Source organism: Eulemur rufifrons, chromosome 20 (assembly GCF_041146395.1).
Source record: "Eulemur rufifrons isolate Redbay chromosome 20, OSU_ERuf_1, whole genome shotgun sequence".
NCBI lineage: Eukaryota > Metazoa > Chordata > Mammalia > Primates > Lemuridae > Eulemur > Eulemur rufifrons.
In genome coordinates this window covers 14,567,423-14,580,838 of record NC_091002.1, presented here as the reverse complement: position 1 = coordinate 14,580,838, position 13,416 = coordinate 14,567,423, and the positions used below count along the sequence as shown (strand labels likewise).

Sequence of the window (13,416 nt, the reverse complement as noted above, 5' to 3'; positions counted from 1 at the left end):
TGATCTCCACTGAAGGGGCCGGAGGAGACATGAAGACTAGACGGTCAGGACACATGATTCTCTCTTCTTCCCTCAGAGAAGAACAGAGACATAATCATTTTCTACAGTAGTTGTGTAGGGATTTAGCCTCTGGGCCTGGAAGAAGTCCTCAGGCAGCCTCGGGACTATAAATTTCCCTTTAAGTCCTGAGCCCATGGGATGGATGTGTTTCTTTTTGCCTACTCAGCTGTTAGGGGGAACGCCCTCCATGCCCAAGCTAAGTGTTTTTGGCTGTGGCTGATTCCACGCTGCAGCTGCAGAGGTAGACCAATGTCGTAGGCCTGGCAGAAGAGCTGCAGACACAGGGTGTCAACCATTTGACTTGCTTCATGATAGCTAGGTCCTTGGGAAGGAGGACGGTGCCACTCTTTCCTTGGTCCACTCGTGTCTCGTCCATGGTGTTCAACCACATGTCGTTCTTCAGGAGGGTGCTGCGCTCCCCTTGCTCCTCTGTGATGACTCCTCGGTCTCCCTCTCTGCTTCCACGGACTGACGCATTACTGCGACTCCCAGGGGCAGTGCCTCTCACACAGTGTCCTGATAGTCTCTCCCAGATCACTCTGGCCTTTCAACTCCTATTTCCCGTTTGCCAGCGGCCATGCCTCCTTCACTTTTCTAGGTAGTTGGTCTAGAAGGATTGGGCCCTCTTTCCCGAGGATGTCTAGGGTGAGTGACATAAGACCTATCACGAATGATCACAGTTCTTTCATCTCATTCCCCGCCTATCTCATTCTCTAAGTTCATTTCTGGGTGGTGGAGGCTCATTCCTTCTGGAGTCAGTGAAATTTGGGGGATACCTTTCAAAGCTTGTGTCATACCTGTTTCCCTTCACTTTGACCAACAAAGCATTCCCGCCTTTCAAAAGATGAAGACCGTACTGCTGAACTCTCAGGAAGCCCTCTCTCGGTGATCAAAGTCGCTAAATCTGTTCTGTTGGTGAGAGTAGACAGATCTGTGGCTGAATCGTGCATCTATCTCTAGAGACAACTTTTTGTTCTTGCTCCAGTAAGGATCATCTCACCTACGATCTATATCACGTGTGCGTTCCAAAGAATTCCTTTTTTCCTGTCCATAACCAAGCTGCTGTTGTTGCCTTGTGAGTTCTCTCGTTCTGGAGCAAACTGTTCAGCTTCCTTATGACGTTCCTGTTCGATACGAATGTGTTCCCTTTCCAAGCATTAGCATTCCATTTTCTCTCTAGTTTTTGCTTTTTAATTTCTCTGTAAGTGTTCTCTTTCTTCTTGTTCACCAATTATCCTAATGCGTTCTCACTCTTGACACTTTGTTTCTGCAATCTTTCTTCCTCTTCAAGAGGTTCCATTCCTCCTCGCTGTGTTTCAGAACGAACTAAATGTTCTCTCAATCTTTCTTCATTCATCTTTTCAAAAGGCAAGATCTCTTTCCTTCTGTAGTCTTTGTCCACCTTTTTTTTTTTTTTTTTTTGGTCTAAGCTAGCTCTCTCCTTTTCCTTGCTTCTTCCATAAATTTTCTCCTGTCTTCCTCTTTGTGATGGCCCACAATGATCTCTTTTAGTTTGGTCTAATATTACCATATGTCCTGGACTCTTTGAGCTTATTTTCTTATTTTCTTCACTTTTTTTTTTTTTTTTCAATCTTTTTTTTTTTTTTTTTTTTTTGTTGAGACAGAGTCTCACTTTGTTGCCCAGGCTAGAGTGAGTGCCGTGGCGTCAGCTTAGCTCACAGCAACCTCAAACTCCTGGGCTCAAGCGATCCTACTGCCTCAGCCTCCCGAGTAGCTGGGACTACAGGCATGCGCCACTATGCCCGGCTAATTTTTTCTATATAGATTTTTAGGTGTCCATATAATGTCTTTCTATTTTTAGTAGAGACGGGGTCTCGCTCAGGCTGGTCTCGAACTCCTGACCTTGAGCAATCCACCCGCCTCGGCCTCCCAGAGTGCTAGGATTACAGGCGTGAGCCACCGCGCCCGGCCTTTCTTCACTTTTTAAAATCGATTCTGAAGTTTGGCCCCTTGCCTCATTATCATATTCTCATCTTTATCTTCTATTTTCTAAGTATCCTTGCTTTTTTTTTTTTCGTATTTCTCAGAAGAACTTTTCTCTTCTTTTTTGACAGAGGTGTGAGTCTTGCTACTTCTATCACTCCTTATTTTTTATCTAGAGAACTACTTGAATTACTCTTTCATCATTTTCTTTCTTCATTTCTTTCTTCGAAATATTGCTGGGCACAGTGGCTCATGCCTGTCATCCTAGCACTCTGAGAGGCTGAGGTGGGAGGGTGTCTTGAGGTCAGGAGTTCAGGACCAGCCTGAGCAAGAGCGAGACCCCATCTCTACTAAAAAAAAAAAAAAAAAAAAAAATAGAAAGAAGTGATTTGGACAGCTATAAATATATAGAAAAAATTAGCCGGGCATGGTGGCACATGCCTGTAGTCCCAGCTACTCAGTAGGCTGAGGCAGAAGGATTGCTTGAGCCCAGGAGTTAGAGGTTGCTGTGAGCTAGGCTGAGGCCACAGCACTCCAGCCTGGGCAACAGAGTGAGATTCTGTCTCAAAAACAATAGAAATCAGCTGTCCACATAGCTCAGTGCAATGAAGATGTGCAATACATCTGGACGCTCCTGTGCTTTAAGACATAGTTACAATGACGTAGCATTTTGCCCCAAGACTTTAAGCATTTGTAACTACTTTTGCACTCAGAACCTTTCCATATTTGCCAAAGAGGTTCTTTAAATGAGCAGCGTGGTGTTAGATGAAAGTGCACTGACCGAGATATTTTTAGTTGCATTTCCACTGCTACCACTAGTACTACTTATACTTCCTTTGTCACCTTTAGATGATGTCTTGCTGTCTTTAGATTCTTTTGAAGAGTTTTCTCATTTCTTCTTTTTCACCATCTTGGACTATTAGAAAAGTATCATCTTCACCTCCCTGAGCTTCAATTTTCTGACTTCCCATTTCCTCTTTTTCTATATCTTCTATTGCTTCTGCTTCTACTAATTTATGAGCTCTCTTCTGCAGAAGGAGTTTCTTTCTGTGCCTTTTCTTCTTCATTTTCACCAAATTCTTCAGGGTTCTTTAGTTCATCATTTCCGTCTTGTTCATGTGCCTCTTGATTCTCCAGTTCATAGTCTTTGACAAAAGCATCGTCTTCCACAGAAGATGCCTTTTAAGGCCAGTGGGTGACAGCTGGGCAGGAGGAGTAGGCATGATTAGCCAGCATTCAAGTAATGCATCCCCAGTTCATAGACTCACATAAATCAGTGGCAATTACATGCCAAGAGGAAGTGGCTCTGGATTTAAGCCATTTAAGGGTGGGTGTCCACGATGATTCTGAAATGGTTTTAAGATAATTTATTGAAATCTCTGGTAAACTACTTGACTATTCATGAAGAGGAACTCTGACTTGCTTGAGAGTTGTCAGGGTTTTTTGTTTTTTTTTAATTTAGTATGATTGCTTTTCTCAGTTTTGGAGATGTTTAAATAGTATTGTGTATCATTCAACTTTTTTTCTTGCAACACTGACGCCCATTTGAAAAAACTGGGATTGAACAGTTTTGTTGATTTTATTTATTTATTTTTGAGACAGATTGTCACTCTGTCACCCAGGCTGGAGTGCAGTGGCATCATCATGGCTCACTGCAACCTCAAAATCATGGGTTCAAGCAATCCTCCTGCCTCAGCCTCTCAAGTAGCTGGGACTATAGGCATGCGCCACCATGCCCAGCTAATTTTTCTATATATATTTTTAGCTGTCCATATAATTTCTTTCTATTTTTAGTAGAGACGGGGTCTCGCTCTTGCTCAGGCTGGTCTCGAACTCCTGAGCTCAAGAGATTCTCCCACCTCGGCCTCCCAGAGCACTAGGATTACTGGCGTGAGCCACCATGCTTGGCCTGAACCCATTTTGTTTAATGTTCTGTGAATATAAAGAGTAGTTTGAAGCTGTGTGGCAGTGGTTTAATTTGCAGCCTTAGCTCTGTGGTGTCAGGCTCTAGACTCACTTCTTGTCACAAAGCAATTTCAGCCTCCATTTTGAAGGCTGTTTAAGCTTAAAAAGTCTGCTGTACGATTTTTAGAAAATCAGATTGTTCTTTGCATTTCTGAGTATTAGTAATATGTAACCTATTTTTACAGAAAGTACTGTTATATTAAGTGCATCTGTGTATCCTGGTTTAAAAAAATGTAATCTTTTTTGAAAGAAACCTTTGTATTCTGTAAAAAAAAAAAACAAAACTAAAAACACCTAAATATAATTGGGTATCTTTCCCACTAACTGATAACTGTGAGCTATTGATGGCTTAATATAATCACATCCTTACTTCTGGTCTAATAACACAGCTCTTTACTCATGCTCTGAGTAAAGGTAAAGGTGCATTTGGGAAGGCACATAAGTTGAATCTAATACAGCATATTTTATAGTATAAAATTAAAACTAGGAAAGATAGTTTCATTGATTAGGTGGTAGAGGAAAGGAAGGAAGAAAAGCATACTAATTTTATCATTGTTCATAGTAAAAAACTAACATCTAACCTAATATCTCAGGGAATAGAGAATTGAGCCAGGCCGGGAGCGGTGGCTCACGCCTGTAATCCTAGCACTCTGGGAGGCCGAGGTGGGCGGATCGTTTGAGCTCAGGAGTTCGAGACCAGCCTGAGCAAGAGCGAGACCCCATCTCTACTAAAAATAGAAAGAAATTATATGGACAGCTAAAAATATATATAGAAAAAATTAGCCGGGCATGGTGGTGCATGCCTGTAGTCCCAGCTACTCGGGAGGCTGAGACAGGAGGATCGCTTGAGCTCAGGAGTTTGAGGTTGCTGTGAGCTAGGCTGATGCCACGGCACTCACGCTAGCCTGGGCAACAGAGTGAGACTCTGTCTCAAAAAAAAAAAAAAAAAAAAAAAAAAAAGAAAAAAAAAAAAAGAGAATTGAGCCTAAATATATTGTGTAACATTGCATATATTCACCAGAACAAAAACATAAACTTTCCCAATGATCAGAAGAAACAGGTGAGAAAAGACAACTCTCCTAAGCAAAAGAAATCCAAAATACTATGTAGATACTCAGCCTATGTTAGTTTTCTATTGTTGCTGTAACAAATTACCGCATATATGTAATGGCTTAAAGCAATAAAAATTTATTATCTTACAGTTCTGGAGGTCAGACGTCTGACAGGTCTCACTGGGATGAAATCAAAGTGTCAGCAGGACTGCATTCCTTTCTGTGGGCTCTAAGGGAGAATCCGTGTTCTTGCCTTTTCCAGCTTCTAGAGACTTCCCGCTTTCCTTGGCCTGTGCCCCTCTTCCATCTTCAAAGCTAGCAATGGCAAGTTGAATTCTTCTCGTATCCATCACTTGGATTTCCTCTATCTGCCTCCCTGTTCTACTTTTAAGGACCCTTGTGAATACATTTGGTCCACCTGGGTATTACGGGATAATCTCCCTATTTTAAAATTAATTAAGAAGCAAACTTAATTCTATCTGGAACCTTAAATCATCTTTGCATGTAATGTAACATCTTTATAGGTTCTGAAGATTAGGCTGTGGACCTTTTCGAGGAGGACATTATTCTCCCTACTGTACCACCCTCCAGGAGATGGAGCACAACTCCCCACTCCTTGAGTGTGGTCCTTCCTTCCAAAGAGTACAGTATAGAAATGGGAAGCAAAAGAGTAACCTTACAGTAAAGAAGCCTACAACACCTTCTTGGCCAGGTGATCAAAGTCAACGTCCGCAGTAATGAGTCATGTTGATAGCACGCACCTTAGATAAGATGATGAAAATGGTACTTTGCCTCTGTGGTCTCCTGCCCCCAAACCCATAACCCCAGACTAATAATGAGAAAAACATCAGACAAATTCCGATCGAGGAAATTACTACAAAATACTTGGCCAGTACTCCTCAAAATTATTAAGGTCATGAAAAACAAGGCAAGTCTGGGAAGCTGGAACAGCCAAGAGGAGCCTAAGGAGAAGCAACCACTCAATGTAATGTGGGATCCAGGAGAGACATTAAGGAAAGACTGAGGAAATCTGAATAAGATGTGGACTTCAGCTAATAGTAACATATCCATATTGGTTCATCAGTTGTGATGGATGTACATACTAGTGGAAGATACTGATAATAGGGGAAATTGGGCAGAGGATATATGAGAACTCTCTGTACTATCTCCACAATCTTTCTGTAAATTTAACATTGTCCTAAAAAATAATATTTATTTGGTCTGGGCTGGGACCCAAGAATAATTGGCCCTTGAACAACATGGGTTGAACTGCCTGGGTCCACTTATAAGCAGATTTTCTTCAGCCTCTGCCACCCCTGAGATGGCAAGACAACCTCTCTTCCTCCTCTTCCTCAGCCTACTCAACATGAAGTCAATGAGTATGAAGACCTTTATGATGACCCACTTCCACTTAATGGAAGCCATATATCCAGGAAGATGGAAAATAGATTTGAAAGGACAGCTAGCAGGCTCAGAGGACTGCATTATTTTCTAGTGACTTAAAAAAACAAAGGCTTACGGGCATGGTGGCACATGTCTGTAGTCCCAGCCACTCGGGAGGCTGAGGCAGTAGGATCGCTTAAGCCCAGGAGTTTGAGGTTGCTGTGAGCTAGGCTGACGCCACGGCACTCACTCTAGCCCGGGCAACAGAGTGAGACTCTGTCTCAAAAAAAAAAAACAAACAAACAAAAAAAAAAAAACAAAGGCTTAGTTCTCTCTTATACTACATATTCATGCCAAGCAAGCTAGAGGCTGGCTCCAGGTTGCTGTTGTCCCCACTTTAGAATCCAGGTTAAAGGAGCAAGTGCTATGTTTTTCAAATTTTGCTTTTTAAAAATTTGTGTTGGAATACAACATGTATATAGAAGAGTGAGCAAATCAAAAATATATAGCTCAGTGGCTTTTCACAAAGTGGAACACCCCCATATAACCATTTCACACATAAGAAACAGAGGATGATCCTTGCACCAGAAGTTCCCTTATCCTTCATCTAGTAACCATCCCTCCATCAAGGGTAACCACCACCATGCCTAAGCCACAGATTAGTTTTTCCTATTTTTGAACTTAAGTGTTGGTGGAGACATGGAGCAACCAAGAAGTCTCCTACACTGTGTGTCATACTGTCGGGATTCTTCTGTATCTGATTCTTTCATTCAACATTTTGTTTGTGCATTTTATCTGTGCTGTTGCATGTAGAAAACATGCAACAAATTTCTATTTTGGCTTTTTTTTTTTGCATTGCTGTGTAACATTCCATAAATGGACCATTCCACCATTGATGGACAGTATTTGTTTCCAGTATTTAACTATTACTAATAGTATTTCTATGAACATTCTAATACATGTCTTTGGGGAACATATATTTGCATTTCTCTTGCAGACATACCTTCACCAAATGTTGGAATGGTATTGCTGGGTCCTAGTGATCACAGTGATAGTGTAGGTGTATGTTCAGCCTTAGTAGTTATTACCAAACAGTTCTCCAAAATGATTGTAGCAATTTGCACCCTCATTAGCAGTGTGTGAGAGTTCCGGTTGCTCCACATTCCCACCAACACTTAGAACTTCAAGCCCTGAATCTGATCCGGTTGGACTTTTCTGGAAAGCACATAGACCAACTTTCATTTTCAAAAGCCACAGGATGCCTGAAGAGACACACATGCCATGTGTGATGAGTATGACATCTCATCCAGTGCTCTCCAGTCACTGGGCCAGGAAGCTCAAATTGGCAGTCCACCAATCCAGATATAAAATTTGGACATTTCATATAAAAATCTGCTATTTTTCTTCTGGGAAAAGAAAATAATAGGCCATGTTTCCTCATGATTAAAAATGGCTGGAGTGTTGGTGGCTCCCAGTCCATCCATTATCACTCTTCCCTACACCTTCCATGATGGACTCACTTCATTCATATACTTGAGTTCCCTGACCACAGCAGATGACTGAGTTTCATGCAGTAGACTCCCCAGCCTTCCTCCATCCCTGATCAAGGTACCCAACATAGCCAACCAAGCCATGCCATACCCTTGGTGGGATATGAGAAATGTGTTGGAAATATTTTCTCTACCCCCAAATGTCTCCACTATTACAACTTTTACTTTGTATTAAGAATTGCTCTGTTCCTGTGGGTATATTTTAAATAGAATAAAAACTACCAGGAATGATGAAACAGTAAATCATCCTTTTGCTGGTGAATACCTCCTGTTTCAGCTATTGTTTTGCTGTTTAACAAACTATCCCAAAACTTAGTGGCTTAAAACATTTTATTTGAACATGATTTGTGGGTTAGTAACATGATCATAACACAGTGGGAATAGCTCATCTCTGTTGCATGATGTCTGGGGCCTCAGCTGGAATAGCTGAGGTCTGGCTAGAACAATTCGTCTGGGGTCATATATCTAGGCCTCAGTCTCTGCTGTTGGCGGGGTTCTTCAGTTCTCTTCCATGTAGCCTCTCCATGAAGTTATGTTGGGCTTCCTCACAGCATGGTCGTCCCAGGGTAGTTGGACTCCTTACATGGAGCTGGCTTCCCAGGGAGCAAAAGCAGAAGCTGCCAGGTCTTTTGCAGGCTTAGGTCTGGAGCTGGCCCATCGTCCTGTATGCTGCATTCTATCAGTTGAAGAAGTCACAAGTTCAGCTGATATTTAATGGGAGCAGAAACAGCCTCCATTTAGTGGGGGAAACTGCAAAGAATTGGTGACCATCTTATTCTACCCCACCTTCCTCCCTTCCTCCCTCTTTCTCTCTCTATCCTCCCTTGTCCCTTTCTGTCATGCTGTACTTCACAAACATGTATGGTGTGTTCCAGGCACTATGCTAGTTAGAAGCACAGAGATAAAACACAGTTCTTGATTTCAAGAAGCTTACTATCTATTGGGCAAAATAAGGAAGCAAACTGACAGTTACCATAAAGAGTAGAAAATGCAAGGATACATATACACACAGGGTCTTTAAAAGAGAGGCCAATATAGTATTCATATTTGTAACCGCCATGCCTAATTCAGAGCCTGGGTCAGGCCCCCCATAAACACAAATTGAACCAAAAAATTAAAGAATGTCATTAACATCTGAGCATGAATGAGTTTATCTGAGTACTTCCCATGAGGAAGAAGTAACTAGAGAGATGTCTTGAAAAGCCTAGTAATAAAAAAGTCAGGATTTAAAAATGTCTATTGTTTGGCATAGAATATGAATTTATGTGTGCAGAGTCTTTGAAGCACTCCAGGAACCTGAAAGCTCTCAGGGGGCACTATTTGGAAAGGACTGGAGTGAGCGTGCAGAGATCACCCGGTCAGGTGTCTTGGCACAGGCCAGTAGTCCCACCTACTGGGAGGCTGAGGCAGGAGGATCGCTTGAAAAGAGATCCCTGGGTCCAGGTTGGGGGGATTAATTAGAAGGAGGGACCATGTGGGAGGCCGGGGCTGTAAGGGCCAGAAGATGGTCAAGGGCGATTTCAATTATCTCATGGTTCTGCCTGGAAACCTGCACCTGAACTGACACTTATGTTGAGGCTAAAGTTGCTTAAGGAAAAAACAAACAGTTGTTTGTTAAAGCTATTGCTTATCACATTCTCTGTTAGCTGCAGTCAGATGTTTTTCTAACTAGACAGTCTGGAGGCGGAAAGCAGAGCCTTTGCTGAAGGAGGATGGAGAAATGGATACTGCATAGGTGTCCTGGGTCAGTTTCCCTAGCAACAGAGCTGAAAACTGGGCTGCTTGTGCAAACGCTTTGCTGGGGGAGTGCGCACAGGGAGGCGTTGTGAGGGAGTGAGGGGAGAAGGCTGGGCCGGGGGAAAAGTCAGACATGGATGTGGTTTCAGGTGAAGTCCTGTCTCAGTCTGATCTTGCAGGGAGCTCTGAAGTACAAATTGCAACATTGTGAATCTGTCTGCCTTGAGGCAAGGGCACTGGGGCTTTTATACCCCGTAACAGTCAGCCTTTAGCTGAGACCACTCCAGTTTGTGTGTGAACATGTGTGTGTGTGTGTGTGTGTGTGTGTGTGTGTTTGGGGGCACGGGGCGGGGGTAGGGGAATGAAAACTGCATGGCAGCGCCGATTGCCCAAGGACAAGCACTGAATAAAGCTGTGGAGTGAGCCTTAGCCACAGTATCTGCAGCAGCTGGGGGCAGCAGAAGGGATGCCAGGGGGTCTGGGCAGGGCACTAACAGCATCTGCTACAGAAGATGACTGATTCTTTTTATGATTTATGACAAGCCTCACAATCTAATTTCCATGCACACCTACAAGAAAGGCTAAAATGTTACACACACACTGACCAGAATGCTTCCTAAATGTTGGTGAAGACGGAGTGCAATCGGAACTCTCTTACATTGCTGGCTCAACCGCTTTGGAAAACTATTTGGCTGTACCTACTAAAGTAAAACATATAAAGACCCTATGAGGCCGGGTGCGGTGGCTCACGCCTGTAATCCTAGCACTCTGGGAGGCCGAGGCGGGTGGATCGCTCAAGGTCAGGAGTTCGAGACCAGCCTGAACAAGAGCGAGACCCCGTCTCTACTAAAAATAGAAAGAAATTATATGGACAACTAAAATATATATAGAAAAAATTAGCCGGGCATGGTGGCACGTGCCTGTAGTCCCAGCTACTCGGGAGGCTGAGGCAGTAGGATCACTTGAGTCCAGGAGTTTGAGGTTGCTGTGAGCTAGGCTGACGCCATGGCACTCACTCTAGCCCGGGCAACAAAGTGAGACTCTGTCTCAAAAAAAAAAAAAAAAAAAAAAAAAGACCCTATGATCAAGCAATTCCACCCCTGTGACTATACCCAATAGAAAGGAGTGCTTATGTTGATCAAAAGACATAATCATGTCCGCAATAAAAAGGATTGTACAGTCATGCATTGCTTAATGATGGGGATATGTTCTGAGAAATGCATCATTAGGCAATTGTGTCTCATCATTGTGCAAATATCATATAGTGTATTTACACAAATGTAGGTGGTATAGCTACTACATACCTAGGCTATATGGTATAGCCTGTTGCTCCTAGGCTACAAACCTGTGCCGCAGGTTACTGTACTGCATACTGTAGGCATTCAGTACCTCAATGGTAAGTATTTGTGTTTCTAAACATAGCTAAACGTAGAAAAGGTACAGCAAAAATACAGTATTATGATCCTATGGGAACACCATCATATATGCAATCCATTGTTGACTGGAACATCATTATGGTGGTGCATGACTGTACTATTGACAAATACGAAAGGAATTATCTTAGTGAAAGAAGCCAGGCTCTGATGGTTATATACTATGATTCTGTCTATATGACATTCTTGAAAAGATGAAAACTATAGTAATGGAAGATGGGTGAAGTCCTCTCTGGGTCTGTTCTCCCAAGGAGCTCTGAGGTATAAATTGCAACATTGTGAATCTGTCTGCCTGGAGGCAAGGGAACTGGGCTTCTGTAACAGTGGTTATCAGAGATTAAGGGTGAAGGGATAGTGTGACTCTAAAGGGTCAGTTAGCAAGAGGGAGTTTTTGGTGTGATGGAACTGTAGCTGTTTTTTTTTTTTTTCTTTTTTTTTGGAGACAGAGTTTTGCTAAAGTGCTAACATGCGGTGGCGTCATCATAGCTCTCTGGAACCTCAAACTCCTGGGCTCAAGCAATGCTCCTGCCTCAGCCTCCCGAGTAGGTGGGACTAGAGGCACGTACCACGACATGTCTAATGGAATCTTTATTATTATGGTGGTTATATAAATCTATACAGGTGCTAAAATTCATAGAATTGCACACCAAAAAAGTCAATGAGAAAAATTAAAATAATTTTTAAAAAATGTTTGTAGCACCTGTATTTATGACAGCCTAAACTGGGAGCCTCTCAACGGTCCATTATCAGAACAGGCATATAAATTTTGGTATGTTCATATTACAAAACACTACCCAGCCCTGAAAAAGAACAAACTACTGGTACATGCAGTAGTGTGGATAAATCTCACAGGCATAATATTAAGTGAAAGAGAACAGACACAAAAGAGAACACATTATGATTCCATTTATATAATGTTCAAAAACAGGCAAAATTAGTCTAAGATGATACAAGTCAAGATTGGTGCTGAGAGGGGACACAAAGGAACCTTCTGGGGGTGCCAGAAATACGCCACATTGTGCTCTTGGTGGTGGCTTCACAGAGGTATTCATTTGTTAAAGTTCATTAAGCCATACATTTAAGATTTGTACTGGCCCCTCTTGATAGGACGAGGGTGGGGGGGTATCCGTTCTTCATCTGAGGCGAATGTGTCTTGCTCTTGCTCTGTCAGCCTATCTTGTCCTTCCTCAGTAAACTTTCACACTTGCCTTGCAAAAAAAAAAAAAAAAATTGTACTTTTACTTGTGTAAATAATACCCCAGTGTTTTAAAATGCTTGAAAATGGAAATTATTTTAATCTGATTTGTCCAGTCTAGGAGGTATTGTACCAAGCGTTAAAATTCACTGTCCATTGTTGGCTCCTTGAAAGCATATCCTTTTTTTTTTTATAATTTTTTTTTTTTTGAGACAGAGTCTTACTCTGTTGCCCAGACTAGACTGCTGTGGTGTCAGCCTAGCTCACAGCAACCTCTAACTCATGAACTCAAGCAATCCTTCTGCCTCAGCCTCCCGAGTAGCTGGGACTACAGGCATGTGCCACCATGCCTGGCTAATTTTTTCTATATATTTTTAGCTGTCCAGATCATTTCTTTCTATTTTTTTTTTTTTTTTTTTTTTTTTTTTTTAGTAGAGACGGGGTCTCGCTCTTGCTCAGGCTGGTCTCGAACTCCTGACCTTGAGTGACCCTCCCGCCTCGGCCTCCCAGAATGCTAGGATTACAGGCGTGAGCCACTGTGCCCGGCAGATAGCATATTCTTTATCTTTGCTCAACAAACATAGACAGGGCACCCTGCTAGGCTCTGGGGACACAGAGAACAAAGACACAGTCCCTGCCCTCGCTGAATATTTGCTGTCCATGACAAGGGGGATGATGATGTTTGGAATCCACCAAATTCAAGACTACATTCTGTGCTGCTGGGTGACAACGCCACTGCATGAGACCCTTTCCCTAACCAGGAAAAAGGTTTTTTAAAGTACCTATAATAGCACTGTGGGCCTGGGAGAGGATTAACCCTTGCTTACTGCAGACCACCTCTGAAGAAAAAACTTGTTTTTGAACCACAAAAAAGCATGGATCAGGATTCATACCAGAATGATCAGAGGAGCTGGCACGTTTTTGGTGTGCCATTTAACTTCTAGCAGTTATGGAAACATAGTGCTCTATCTTTTTTTCCCCGTATTAGCCTGCTTCATGCTTGTTTTGTCAATTTTTTTTCTCTTTGCACGAAATTTTATTAGAGCTGTTTATAGAACAACATCCAGACTCCAGACACAGCTGCCAAGGAGACTGCG

At 42.5% G+C, this 13,416-nt stretch overlaps 1 pseudogene; it reads right to left on the bottom strand.

Moving 5' to 3' along the window:
- Window positions 1–218: 218 nt before the first annotated feature.
- On the bottom strand, window positions 219–2,881 carry LOC138400687 (SAFB-like transcription modulator; annotated as a pseudogene).
- Between the last annotated feature and the right edge of the window lie 10,535 nt (window positions 2,882–13,416).